General features: G+C 38.9%; 1 pseudogene; it reads right to left on the bottom strand.

Moving 5' to 3' along the window:
- Nucleotides 1-5,253: 5,253 nt before the first annotated feature.
- LOC472810 (transcription factor SOX-5-like) lies at nt 5,254-6,521 on the bottom strand (annotated as a pseudogene).
- Nucleotides 6,522-12,194: the final 5,673 nt, after the last annotated feature.

Raw genomic sequence — 12,194 nt, forward strand, 5'->3', positions numbered from 1 at the left:
AATGAAAAAGAACACAAAAAAATGGAAAGACATCCTAAGCTCATAAATCAGAAGAATTAATATCATTAAAATTACCATACTGCCCAAAGCAATCTACATATTCAATACAATCCGTATCAAAATACCAATGACATTCATCACAGAATTAGAAAAAAAAATCCTAATATTCATATGGAACCAAAACAGAGCTTGAATAGCCAAAGAATTCCTTAGCAAAAGGAAAAAAACTGGAGACATCACACTTTCTGACTTCAAAATATGTTTCAAGGATATTGTAACCAAAACAGCATGATACTGGTATAAAAACACATAAACCAACAAAACAGAATGGAGAACTCGGAAATAAGTCAATGTCTTTACAACCAACTGATTTCTCTTTATTATAGACATTTCTGATAGATTTTCTAGCTTTTTAAATTAGAATAAAACATACACAATACATTAAATAATTCACTGAAAAGCAATTTTTATAAAATAAAGCTATTACCAATGAGGAAATAAATCTTTCTAATGTTATGTAAAAATAAATAAAGTATAATATATTTTTCTTTTCACTGCTGTCATGGTTTAGGTGCAGAATTGCTGTATGGATTGCTTCCAAGATCTTACAGCAAAAGATATGAGAAAATTTTAACCAGAGAAATAATTTATCCATAGCATTTAATCTATATATTCTTTAATATTACAATTAAATTATTATCTAAAGTAATAGGAATCTCTGAAGATTGAGTGTCAATTTTAAACTTAAAAATAGAAAAGGATGGTAATTAGCAGTGTAATGAAAGATCATACATGTGATTTGCAACTTCAGAAATACAGCTTTGAAGTTAATTCAACAGTTATACAAGAGGAAGAGTTTTAGATTACAAGTATAGCAGATAAACTTTTCCGTATTATATACCATGCTTCACTGAACTGAATATCCAATTAAAGCAGAAAATATTGTAAACAAATTTTGGTGAACATCTTAAGTCAGAATATTAAATCTTGGTCTCTTAGTCATATAAGTGTGCATTACTCCATTTTCATGCTGCTGATAAGAACATACAAAAGACTAGGCAATTTACAAAAGAAAGAAGTTTAATGGACTTACATTCTACATGGCTGGGGAGGCCTCACGATTATGGTGGAAGGTAAGGAGTAAGTCACATCTTACATGGAAAGCAGCAGGCAGAAAGAGAGCTTGTGCAGAGAAACTCCATTTTTAATACCATCAGATCTCATGAGACTTATTCACTATCATGAAAACAGCACAGGAAAGACCTGCCCCCATGATTCAATTACCTCACACTGGATCCCTCCCACAACACGTGGGAATTCAAGATGAGATTTGGGTTTGGACACAGCCAAACCATACCATTCCACCCCGGCCCCTTGCAAATCTCATGTCCTCACATTTCAAACTGAATGTCTTCCCAACAGTCTCCCAAAGTCTTAACTCATTACAGCATTAACTCAAAATTCCACAGTCCAAAGTCTCATCCAAGACAAAGCAAGATCCTTCAGCCTATGAGCCTGTAAAATCAAAAGTGAGTTAGTTACTTCCTAGATACAATGGGGGTACAGACATTGGGGTAAATACAGCCATTCTAAATCAGAGAAATTGGCCAAAACAAAGGGGCTACAGGCCTCTTGCAAGTCCAAAATTCAGCAATGCAGTCAAATCTTAAAGCTCCAAAATGATCCCCTCTGACTCCATGTGCCATACCCAGGTCACGCTGATTCAAGAGGTGGGTTCCCATGGTCTTGGACAGATCTGCCTCTGTGGCTTTGCAGGGTACAGCCTCCCTCCTAGCTGCTTTCATGGGATGGTGTTGAGTGTTTGCGGCTTTTCTAGGAGCATGGTACAAGCTGTCAGTGGATCTACCATTCTGGGGTCTGAAGGATGGTATCCCTCTTCTCACAGATTCACTAGGCAGTGCCCCATTAGGGACTCTATGTGGGGACTCCAACCACACATTTCCCTTTCACACTGCCCTAGCAGAGGTTCTCCATGGGAGCCCCTGCAGCAAAATTCTGCCTGGACATCCAGGCATTTCCACACATCCTCTGAAATTTAGGTGGAGATTCCCAAACCTCAATTCTTGACTTCTGTGCACCTGCAGGCTCAACACCATGTAGACGCTGCCAATGCTTGGGGCTTACCCCCTTTGAAGCCATGGACCCCTGTACCTGGGCCACTTTTAGTCACAGATGGAGTGGCTGGGACGCAAGGCACCAAGTCCTTAGACTGCACATAGCATGGGGACCCTGTGCCCAGCCAACAAAACCATTATTTCCTCCTAGGCCTCCAGGCCTGTGATTAGAGGGGCTGCCATGAAGACCTCTGATGTGCCCTGGAGACATTTTTTTCATTGTCTTAGGGATGAACATTTGGCTCCTGATTACTTATGCAAGTTTCTGCAGTGAGCTTGAATTTATCCTCAGAAAATGGGATTTTCTTTCCTATTGCATTGTCAGGCTGCGAGTTTTTTGAACTTTTCTGCTCTGTTTCCCTTTTAAAACTGAATGCCTTTAACAGTACCCAAGTCACCTCTTGAATGCTTTGCTGCTTAGAAATTTCTTCTGCCAGATATCCTAAATCATCTCTCTCTATTTCAAAGTTCCACAAATCTCTACTGCAGTGGCAAAATGCCACCAATCTCTTTGCTAAAACATAACAAGAGTCACCTTTGCTCCAGTTCCAAACAAGTTTCTCATCTCCATCTGAGACCACCTCAGCTTGAACCTTATTGTTCATATCATTATCAGCATTTTTGTCAAAGCCATTCAACAAGTCTCTGGAAGTTCTAAACTTTCCCACATTTTCCTGTCTTCTGAGCCCTCCAAACTGTTCCAACCTCTGCCTACTACCCAGTTCCAAAGTTGCTTACACATTTTTGGGTACCTTTTCAGTAACACCCCACTCCTGGTACTGATTTACTGTATTATTCCTTTTTCATGCAGCTGATAAAGACAAACCTGAGACTGGGAAATTTACAAAAGAAAGAAGTTTAATGGACTTACAGTTCCACATGATGGGGGAAGCCTCAAAATCATGGCGGAAGGCAAGGAGGAGCAAGTCACATCTTACATGGATGGCAGCAGGCAAAAAGAGAGCTTGTGCAGGGAAACTCCAGTTTTTAAAACCATCAGATATCATGAGACTTATTCAGTATCACAAGACAGCACGGGAAAGACCTGCCCCCGTGTTTCAATTACCTCCCACCAGGTTCCTCCCACAACACATGGGAATTCAAGATGAGATTTGAGTGGGGACACAGTCAAACCATATCAAAGTGCATATGTGTTTGAAGAGATTTTCTTTAAAAATAAAAATAATCATTTTTTAAAATCTTAGAATTATAGAACTCTACTAAGGTATAGACTTAATGTGTTTCTCATAGAATGCATGTACCTGGAGTTCTTGCGATGCATGAGTTTAAGCAAGTTAAAGTAACCATCTATGTTTTTAATACACCATATTAAACTTTGGATGAGAATGCATGGGATGAAATAAACAATGAGAAAGGGACAAAAATGACAGAGAAACAGACACTTTTTGCCTATCTTTTAAAATTTAAATAATTTTTAATTTGAAGGACAAATATATTAAACACAGGGCAAATACACCTTTGTAAGAGAGCATGGCTCCAAAAGAGTGTTGCCAACTTATTTTTGGTTGGTATGTTTTTCCTCTAGAAAAATGACATTTAATTCTTTGTTTATTTTCCTTTTTTTTTTTTTTTTTGAATGGATGGGATTGTGGGGTAGGAGAAAAGATGTTATCCATTTTAATGTTAGAAAAAGCAGCCTCAGCTTCTACTTATAGTCTCTTTCTCTCATGTCCTCACAACCCTAGGTCTAATCTTTAAAATTCTTTTTCTCCACCTCTGTCTCAACCTCACTGTGGTTTATATATGGACAAACACACACAAACCCTTACACTTATTTCTTCCTCAGCAGTATTCCATTTTTAAAAGATATAAACATAGTTCTTTTATAAAAAGAATTTGAACTTTTTAAAGAATAAGTAAAACTTCAATCCTGAAAATGATTGAACATTTTTGAAATACTGATATACTTTGGAGAATATTTTTAATAATCAAAAGTAATCTTGATTGACTTATTTTTCATCTAGGAAATGGAAATATACATCCAATCTTAGACTGAAGCAACCAAATGTAGTCACTTCGGTGCCTGCCCTTGTAACTTTATATTCATGTATTGTTATGTGATAATATAATCCATAGGCATGTGAACCAGGATATATAACCATTTTTCTTATAAATGTTAGAGGATATTAAGAGCAACTACACAATGAAGACAAAAGGAAAGAACAAGGGATTTTTCCCCCTCTACTAGATCCAGTGGAAAAAAAAATGTAGTATAGGACTTTGCTTCTATTTCCTTAAACAAATAAAATTGAGGCTATCAATGAGACATAGAGACAGACTGGTTGATACTAAATTGACCATTTTTGGGGAAGCTCTTTCGTATCATAAACTACCTATCTAGTCTGAAAGCAGCATATCTCTGAGATATAAAATCAAACTTAATTCATGCCCTGTCATCAAACTGTTTTGTAGAACCTCAATTTAGGATATCCCTTCCCAGTGTGAATAATACTAGAGAGTGTTGGAAAGTACAGCCATAATACAACACAAAATTTCTATTGCCTCATACAAACAGGTACTAGGCATGAGATGGGAGGTACTAGCCATAAGATGGGGACATGGAAAACACTTTTCAAGAAACAAATACATTATGCTCCCTAGTTCGTTAATAAATTTTAAAACATGGAAATCTCACAAAACTGTTTTAGCCTGGGATTGCCTACCATTTATCCATTTGTTTACTAAAATCTGGCTGAATGTAAGGCATTATCACGACTCATTCTTTAACCTGTTTCTCAAATCTATTATGCTCTTAACTCATCTCAAAATTGCTTTGCAAATCTTTTACTCCTATGCTGTGCCATTTTGCTTTCATTGTTAATATAGTTTGCCCAGTCATGCTGGATAAAATCTAAACTATAAAGTCACCTTTGATTTGACCTTCAAATTTAGCCCCACATAAATTTTTTGATGAGTTTCCCTCTTTTTTTTTTTTTTTTTTTTTTTTAGAAGAAACAGCTGTAAAGTTCATTAAAAAAAAAAAAGTTGAGGGTAAGACTTCAGTGCTTGGATGTAGCAGCTGAATTACCAGCATTATTTTACCCATAGCTTATTTCAATCTCTTGTTGTTGATATTGTTGTTTGCTTGTCATATTTTTTTTTGTCTTTCCAAGCCTTTTGAGGCTGAGGTCTATTAGTCAGCTGATGTCCCAACTATTTAAGACTAACAGTTAAAGTAACAGTCAGTGTATGAGAAAGTTACCACTGGTAAGGATGAACGAGTTAGGGCTTCTTTAAGTCCTAAGGTCACAACAATCTTTTGAACCTTATCAGTTGGCTTTTCCTGCAATATGGTTTTCTTTGTCACTCCCATATCTACATCTGGATCATCATCTTCCTTGTCATACTCATCATAAATTTCTCCATTGATGTCCTCGGCCTCTATCTCTTCTTTGATATGTGGTTCCTCTCCTTTCATAAAAGTGCTCTGGATAACAGGCATCCCAGGCTCTGGGCTGCTGGACAAACTTGAGTGCTCTGAGGGCAGGTGAGGGGAGGGCATTCCAGCCATGGTGATGGCTCCATGGTACACAACACCAGCAGTAGCAATTGGGATCTGTGCTTGTTGCCCAACATTGAAGTACTGCCGCATCTCCTGCCGCCTGTTGTGCATGATTGCCTCGTATTCACCAATGTGCAGCTTTTTGTCATCCGTGAGGCAGGTGCACTTTGGTCTAGGCTTGTACTCATAGTCAGGGTACTTCTCCAGGTGCTGCTTGCCAAGATGGGCTTGCTCCTCATATATGGCTGTTTTCTAGGTTTGTCATAGCTTTCCAGTGAGATCCCAATATCTTGCTGATGTTGGAGTCATGCATGTCAGGAAAGACTTGAAGGATCTTTCTCTGCTCATCTTTAGCCCATATCATGAAGGCATTCATTGGACGCTTTATGAGGGGTTCATTGCTACCACGCCCCTTGGATTCCCTATAAATTCTTGACTCTGAGACTCCAGCACTTCCATCAGAATCTCCACTCAGATCGAAATCCATCATCACATGGCTAAATTATCCTTCTTCATTCTGTTTAACAGCCAGTTTCTGAGTCAGACCCTCCACTGTTGTTTTATCCTTTTCTGTCCAGCAGTTATAGAGACCCAGGCTATTCACAACAGCCACCTTCCCATAAAGCACCTGTTTTTCCCGTCGAAGTTGCTCCTTCATTTGCCGAGCTTCTTGGATTGCCTTGGTGACAGCATCATGGTCATTTAAGTAAACTATTGTGCTAACTCTGGCTGAAGGACTACCAAACGCTGCTGCAACACAAGCTTTGAAGGGGCCTGCCCCACTGTTTATTCTCAGAGCTGGCATATGGGGAGAGGTGGGTGATGTGGGTGATTTGCCATCAGAGGTCTTGGGTTTGGCTGATAGGTTCAGCAGCTGTGCCAGTTCATCCTGTATGCACAGCTCCTATGGCACAAATTCGAGTTTCTCTTTATTCAAATGGGTAGGAGACTGAAGAAAAGGAAAACAAAGTTCTAGGAAGATTTGGTGATAAATCTTACTGGTGAGTAAAATAAAGCTTACTGGTAGCATTATTTCATGGGATAGCTGGATACAATGCAAGGTAGAGTTTAGACCTGCATCACCAAATCCTAACAGAATAAATATGTAATAGATGGGAAGCCCATGATAAGAAGCCAAATACTGAGGAAATTAAGATAAAGAATTGAATTTGGAGGAGTTTTGAACCAGGAAGAAAGGGAAGAGCTAGAGACATTTCCTACTAGAATACCAGGTGTATGTTATAGCATTTCATAGAGTCTCTGGATATTTGAGTTCAATAATATGCTTGGAGAAAGTAATAGAACCAACCAATGGAATATTCTATTTGTAAAATATTTCTCAAACAATCTGTGATTTGGTCAAATTGATTTATTTACTGTTTTGATGCTGGAGATGATGTGGAGAAATAGGAACGCTTTTACACTGTTGGTGGGAGTGTAAATTAGTTCAACCATTGTGGAAGACAGTCTGGTGATTCCTCAAGGATCTAGAACCAGAAATACCATTTTACCCAGCAATCCCATCACTGGGGATATACCCAAAGGATTATAAATCATTCTACTATAAAGACACATGCACACGTATGTTTATTGCGGCACTGTTGACAATAGCAAAGACTTGGAACCAACCCAAATGCCCATCAGTGATAGACTGGAAAAGGAAAATGTGGCATATATACACCATGGAATACTATGCAGCCATAAAAAAGGATGAGTTCATGTCCTTTGCAGGGACATGAATGAAACTAGAAACCATCATTCTCAGGAAACTAACACAAGAACAGAAAACCAAACACCGCACATTCTCACTCATAGGTGGGAGTTGAACAATGGGAACATATGGACACTGGGAGGGGAACATCACATACCAGGGCCTGTCAGGGGGTGGGGGGCTAGGGGAGGGATAACATTAGGAAAAATACCTAATGTAGATGACAGGTTGATGGGTGCAGGAAACCACCATGGCACGTGTATACCTATGTAACAAACCTGCACGTTCTGCACATGTATCCCAGAACTTAAAAGTATAATAAATAAATAAACAAAAAGAAGTATTTACTGTTTCTTATATAGCTCTTGAACTTTTCTACTTGTGACTTGGCATTCCATATTTACTGCAATCTGTTAATATTTAAACCCTACCATCTAAAAAAAAAGCCTCAATGCAAATATTTAAAATCTACCTTTTTTCTGAAGATAATCAGTTTGCCCTGATTTGGAAATAACTTATTTTGGCTTTGAACACACATAAAACTTATTTTCCAATTATTGTAATACTTATGAGATAAATATATTTCATATAGTTAAAACATATGAACACTGTATTATATACATATGTGGGGTAGGTGTTATGTGTGCACAGACCTGCAATAATTCCCCTTCTACTTTGGTAAGTATTTTGAAGGCTCTTTTATCTTTATGAGTTCTCATTATCATTGTATTTCACGTTATAGATGCCTAGTAGAAATGGGTTGAATAAATGAATAAAGGAAGAAGTTAGGAATGGAATAAAGAAGAAAAGAATTCAATGGCTAGGTAAACAGTGCATCTTTAAGAACAACTAACCCACCTCTGCCATGTGAAATTTCCTTTACATTATCCTTTCCCTTCTTCTGTTGACAATAAATATTAGGTTAAAAAGATAAGATAACAGAGAAGATGGTGGAGTAGGAAACACCAGAGACGTGTCTCTTCACCTGTACAACAATACACTGGCATGATCTGCCTGATGTAACATTTTTGGAACTCTAGATTCATTGCACATGCTCAGGGGAAGGTTCAGGCTCAGAAAAAAACCTGAGATCTCCATTTCATACCACAGGCTGATTCTCACCACAGAGACAAATTTTTACAACAACTAATAAATCAAAACATTTTACAAAATCAAATCAAAATAAAAGATCAAATCCTGGGAAAGGAGAGAATTTGATCTCCAGAGTTACATTATTAGATACAAATTTCCAGTTTGCAATGATAAAAATCACAAGGCATACAAAGAAAAAGGAAAATATAACCCATTCAAGGAGAAAATAAAATAAACAAACAGAAACTTTTCCTTAAAAAAAGACCTAATGGCAGATCTACTAGACAAAGGTTTTAAAACAACTGCCTTAACTGTAGTAATGATGCTCAAAGAACTTAATGAAGATGAGAAGAAAGTTAAGAAAAAAATACATAAACAAATTAGATTATCAATAAAGAGACAGAAAACATAAGGAGAAACTAAAAAGAAATCCCCAAACTGAAAAGTACAACCGAAATGAAAAATTCACTACAGAAATTCAAAAGCAGATTTGAGTAGGAAGGTAAAAGAATCATCAAACTTGAGGGTAGGATAATGGAAATTATCAAGTTTGAGGAACACACACAAAAAAAAATTGAAGAAAAGTAAACAGAGCCTAAGAAACTTGTGGGACAAGATAAAACAGACCAATCTATACATTGAGGGAATTCCAGAAGAAGAAGAGAAAGAGATAAGGATAGAGAGGCTGTTTGAAGAAATAATGACCAGAAACTTCCTAAATTCAACAAAAGACATAAATATATAAGAAGCTCAAAAAAACTCCAAGTAGGATGACTTCAAAGAGACCTACACTGAGATATATTATTATCAAATTATTGAATGATGCAGAATTTTGAAAGCAACAAAACAGAAGTGACTCATCACATACAACTTTTCCTCAATCAGATTATTGGCATATTTCTCATTATAAATTTTGAAAGCCATGCTATAGACTGAATGTTTGTGTCCTTCCAAAACACATGTGTTGAGGTCCTAATCCCCAAGATGGAATTTGGAGGTGGGTTCTTTGGGAGGTAATTAAATCATGAAGGTGGAGCTCTATTGAATGGGATTAATGGCCTTACAAGAAGAGACATAAATGAGACCATCTCTCTCTGACACGTGAAGACCAAGAAGGCAACTATCTTCAGGCAAGGAAGAGGTCCATCACCAGAACACAACCATGCTAAAACTCTGATGTCAGACTAGTCAGAAATAAATGACTTTTTTTAAGCTATCCAACTCATGGTATTTTGATATGGCAGGCCAAGCTAACTAAGACAGGGCAGAAGACAATGGGCTGACATATTCAAAGTGCCAAAAGAAAAAAAGTTTCAACCAAGAATCCTATATCTGGTAAAACTGCCCTTTAAAACATAAAAAGAAATGAAGGCATTCCTAGAAAACAAAAGCTGAGAAAGTTCATTACCACTAGACCTGCCCTGCAAAATGCTAAAAGGAGTCCTGCAGGTTGAAATAAAAAGACACTAGAGAGTAACTTTAAGCCATGTAAAGAAATAAAGATCTCAGGAAATGTGTAAGTAATTAAAAATAGCTATAATTGGGGCATTCCAAGATGGCCGAATAGGAAGAGCTCCGGTCTGCAACTCCCAGTGTGATCGACGCAGAAGATGGGTGATTTCTGCATTTCCAACTGAGATACCTGGTTCTTCTCATTGGGACTGGTTGAACAGTGGGTGCAGCCCACGGAGGGTGAGCTGAAGCAGGGTAGGGCATCGCCTCACCAGGGAAGTGTGAGGAGTTGGGGGATTTCCCTTTCCTAGCCAAGGGAAGCTATGACAGACCGTAACTGGAAAATCGCGACAATCCCGCCCAATTACTGCGCTTTTCCAATGGTCTTAGCAACCAGCAGACAAGGTGATTCTCTCCTGTGCCTGGCTCAGCAGCTGCCACGCCCATGGAGCCTTGCTCACTGCTAGCGCAGCAGTCTGAGATTGATCTGTGAGATGGCTGCCCGGCTGGGGGAAGGGCGTCCGCCATTGCTGAGGCTTCAGTAGGTAAACAAAGTGGCCAGGAAGCACAGATTGGGTGGAGCCCACCGCAGCTCAACAAGGCCTACTGCCTCTAGACTCCACCTCTGTGGGCAAGGCATAGATGAACAAAAGGCAGCAGACAACTTCTGCAGACTTAAACATCCCTGTCTGACAGCTCTGAAGAGAGCAGTGGTTCTCCCAGCATGGTGTTTGAGCACTGAGAATGGGCAGACTGCCTCCTCAAGTGGGTCCCTGACCCCCATGTAGCCTAACTGGGAGACACCTCCCAGTAGGGACCGACAGACACCTCATATAGGCGGCTGCCCCTCTGGGACAAAGTTTCCAGAGGAAGGATCAGGCAGCAATATTTGCTGTTCTGCAATATTCAGTGTTCTGCACCCTCCACTGGTGATACCCAGGTAAACAGGGTCTGGAGTGGAACTCCAGCAAACTCCAACAGACCTGCAGCTGAGCGACCTGTTAGAAGGAAATCTAACAAACAGAAAGGAATAGCATCAACATCAACAAAAAAATCATTTACACCAAAACCCCATCTGTAGGTCACCAACATCAAAGACCAAAGGTAGATAAAACCACAAAGATGGGAAGAAACCAGAGCAGAAAAGTTGAAAATTCTAAAAATCAGAGCATCTCTTCTCCTCCAAAGGACTGCAGTTCCTTGCCAGCAATGGAACAAAGCTGGATGGAGAAGGACTGTGATGAGTTGACAGAAGTGGGCTTCAGAAGGTCGGTAATAACAAACTTCTCTGAGCTAAAGGAGGATATTTGAACCCATTGCAAGGAAGCTAAAAATGTTGACAAAAGATTAGATGAATGGCTAACTAGAATGAACAGTGTAAAGAAGACCTTAAATGACCTGATGGAGCTGAAAACTATGGCAGGAGAACTTTGTGACGCATGCACAAGCTTGAATAGCCGATTTGATCAAGTGGAAGAAAGGGTATCAGTGACTGAAGATCAAATTAATGAAATAAAGCAAGAAGACAAGGTGAGAGAAAACAGAGTAAAAAGAAACGAACAAAGCCTCCAAGAAATATGGGACTATGTGAAAAGACCAAATCTGTGTTTGATTGATTACCTGAAAGTGATGGGGAGAATGGAACCAAGTTGGAAAACACTCTTCAGGATATTATCCAGGAGAACTTCCCCAACTAGTAAGGTAGGCCAACATTCAAATTCAGGAAATACAGAGAACACCACGAAGACACTCCCTGAGAAGAGCAACCCCGAGACACATAATTGTCAGATTCACCAAGGTTGAAATGAAGGAAAAAGTGTTAAGGGCAGCCACAGAGAAAGGTCGAGTTACCCGCAAAGGGAAGCCCATCAGATTAATAGCAGATCTCTCGGCAGAAACCATAAAAGCCAGAAGAGAGTGGGGGCCAATATTCAACACTCTTAAAGAAAAGTGCTTTCAACCCAGAATTTCATATCCAGCCAAACTAAGCTTCATAAGTGAAGGAGAAATAAAATCCTTTACAGACAAGCAAATGCTGAGAGACTTTGTCACCACCAGGCCTGCCTTACAAGAGCTCCCGAAAGAAGCACAAAACATAGAAAGAAACAACCAGTACCAGCCACTGGAAAAACAGGCCAAATTGTAAAGCCCATCAATGCAATGAAGAAACTGCATCAATTAATGGGCAAAATAACCAATGAACATCATAATGACAGGATCAAATTCACACATAACAATATTAACCTTAAATATAAATGGGATAAATGCCCCCAATTAAGAG

The sequence above is a fragment of the Pan troglodytes genome, chromosome 7, assembly GCF_028858775.2.
Source record: "Pan troglodytes isolate AG18354 chromosome 7, NHGRI_mPanTro3-v2.0_pri, whole genome shotgun sequence".
NCBI classification, from domain to species: Eukaryota; Metazoa; Chordata; class Mammalia; order Primates; family Hominidae; genus Pan; species Pan troglodytes.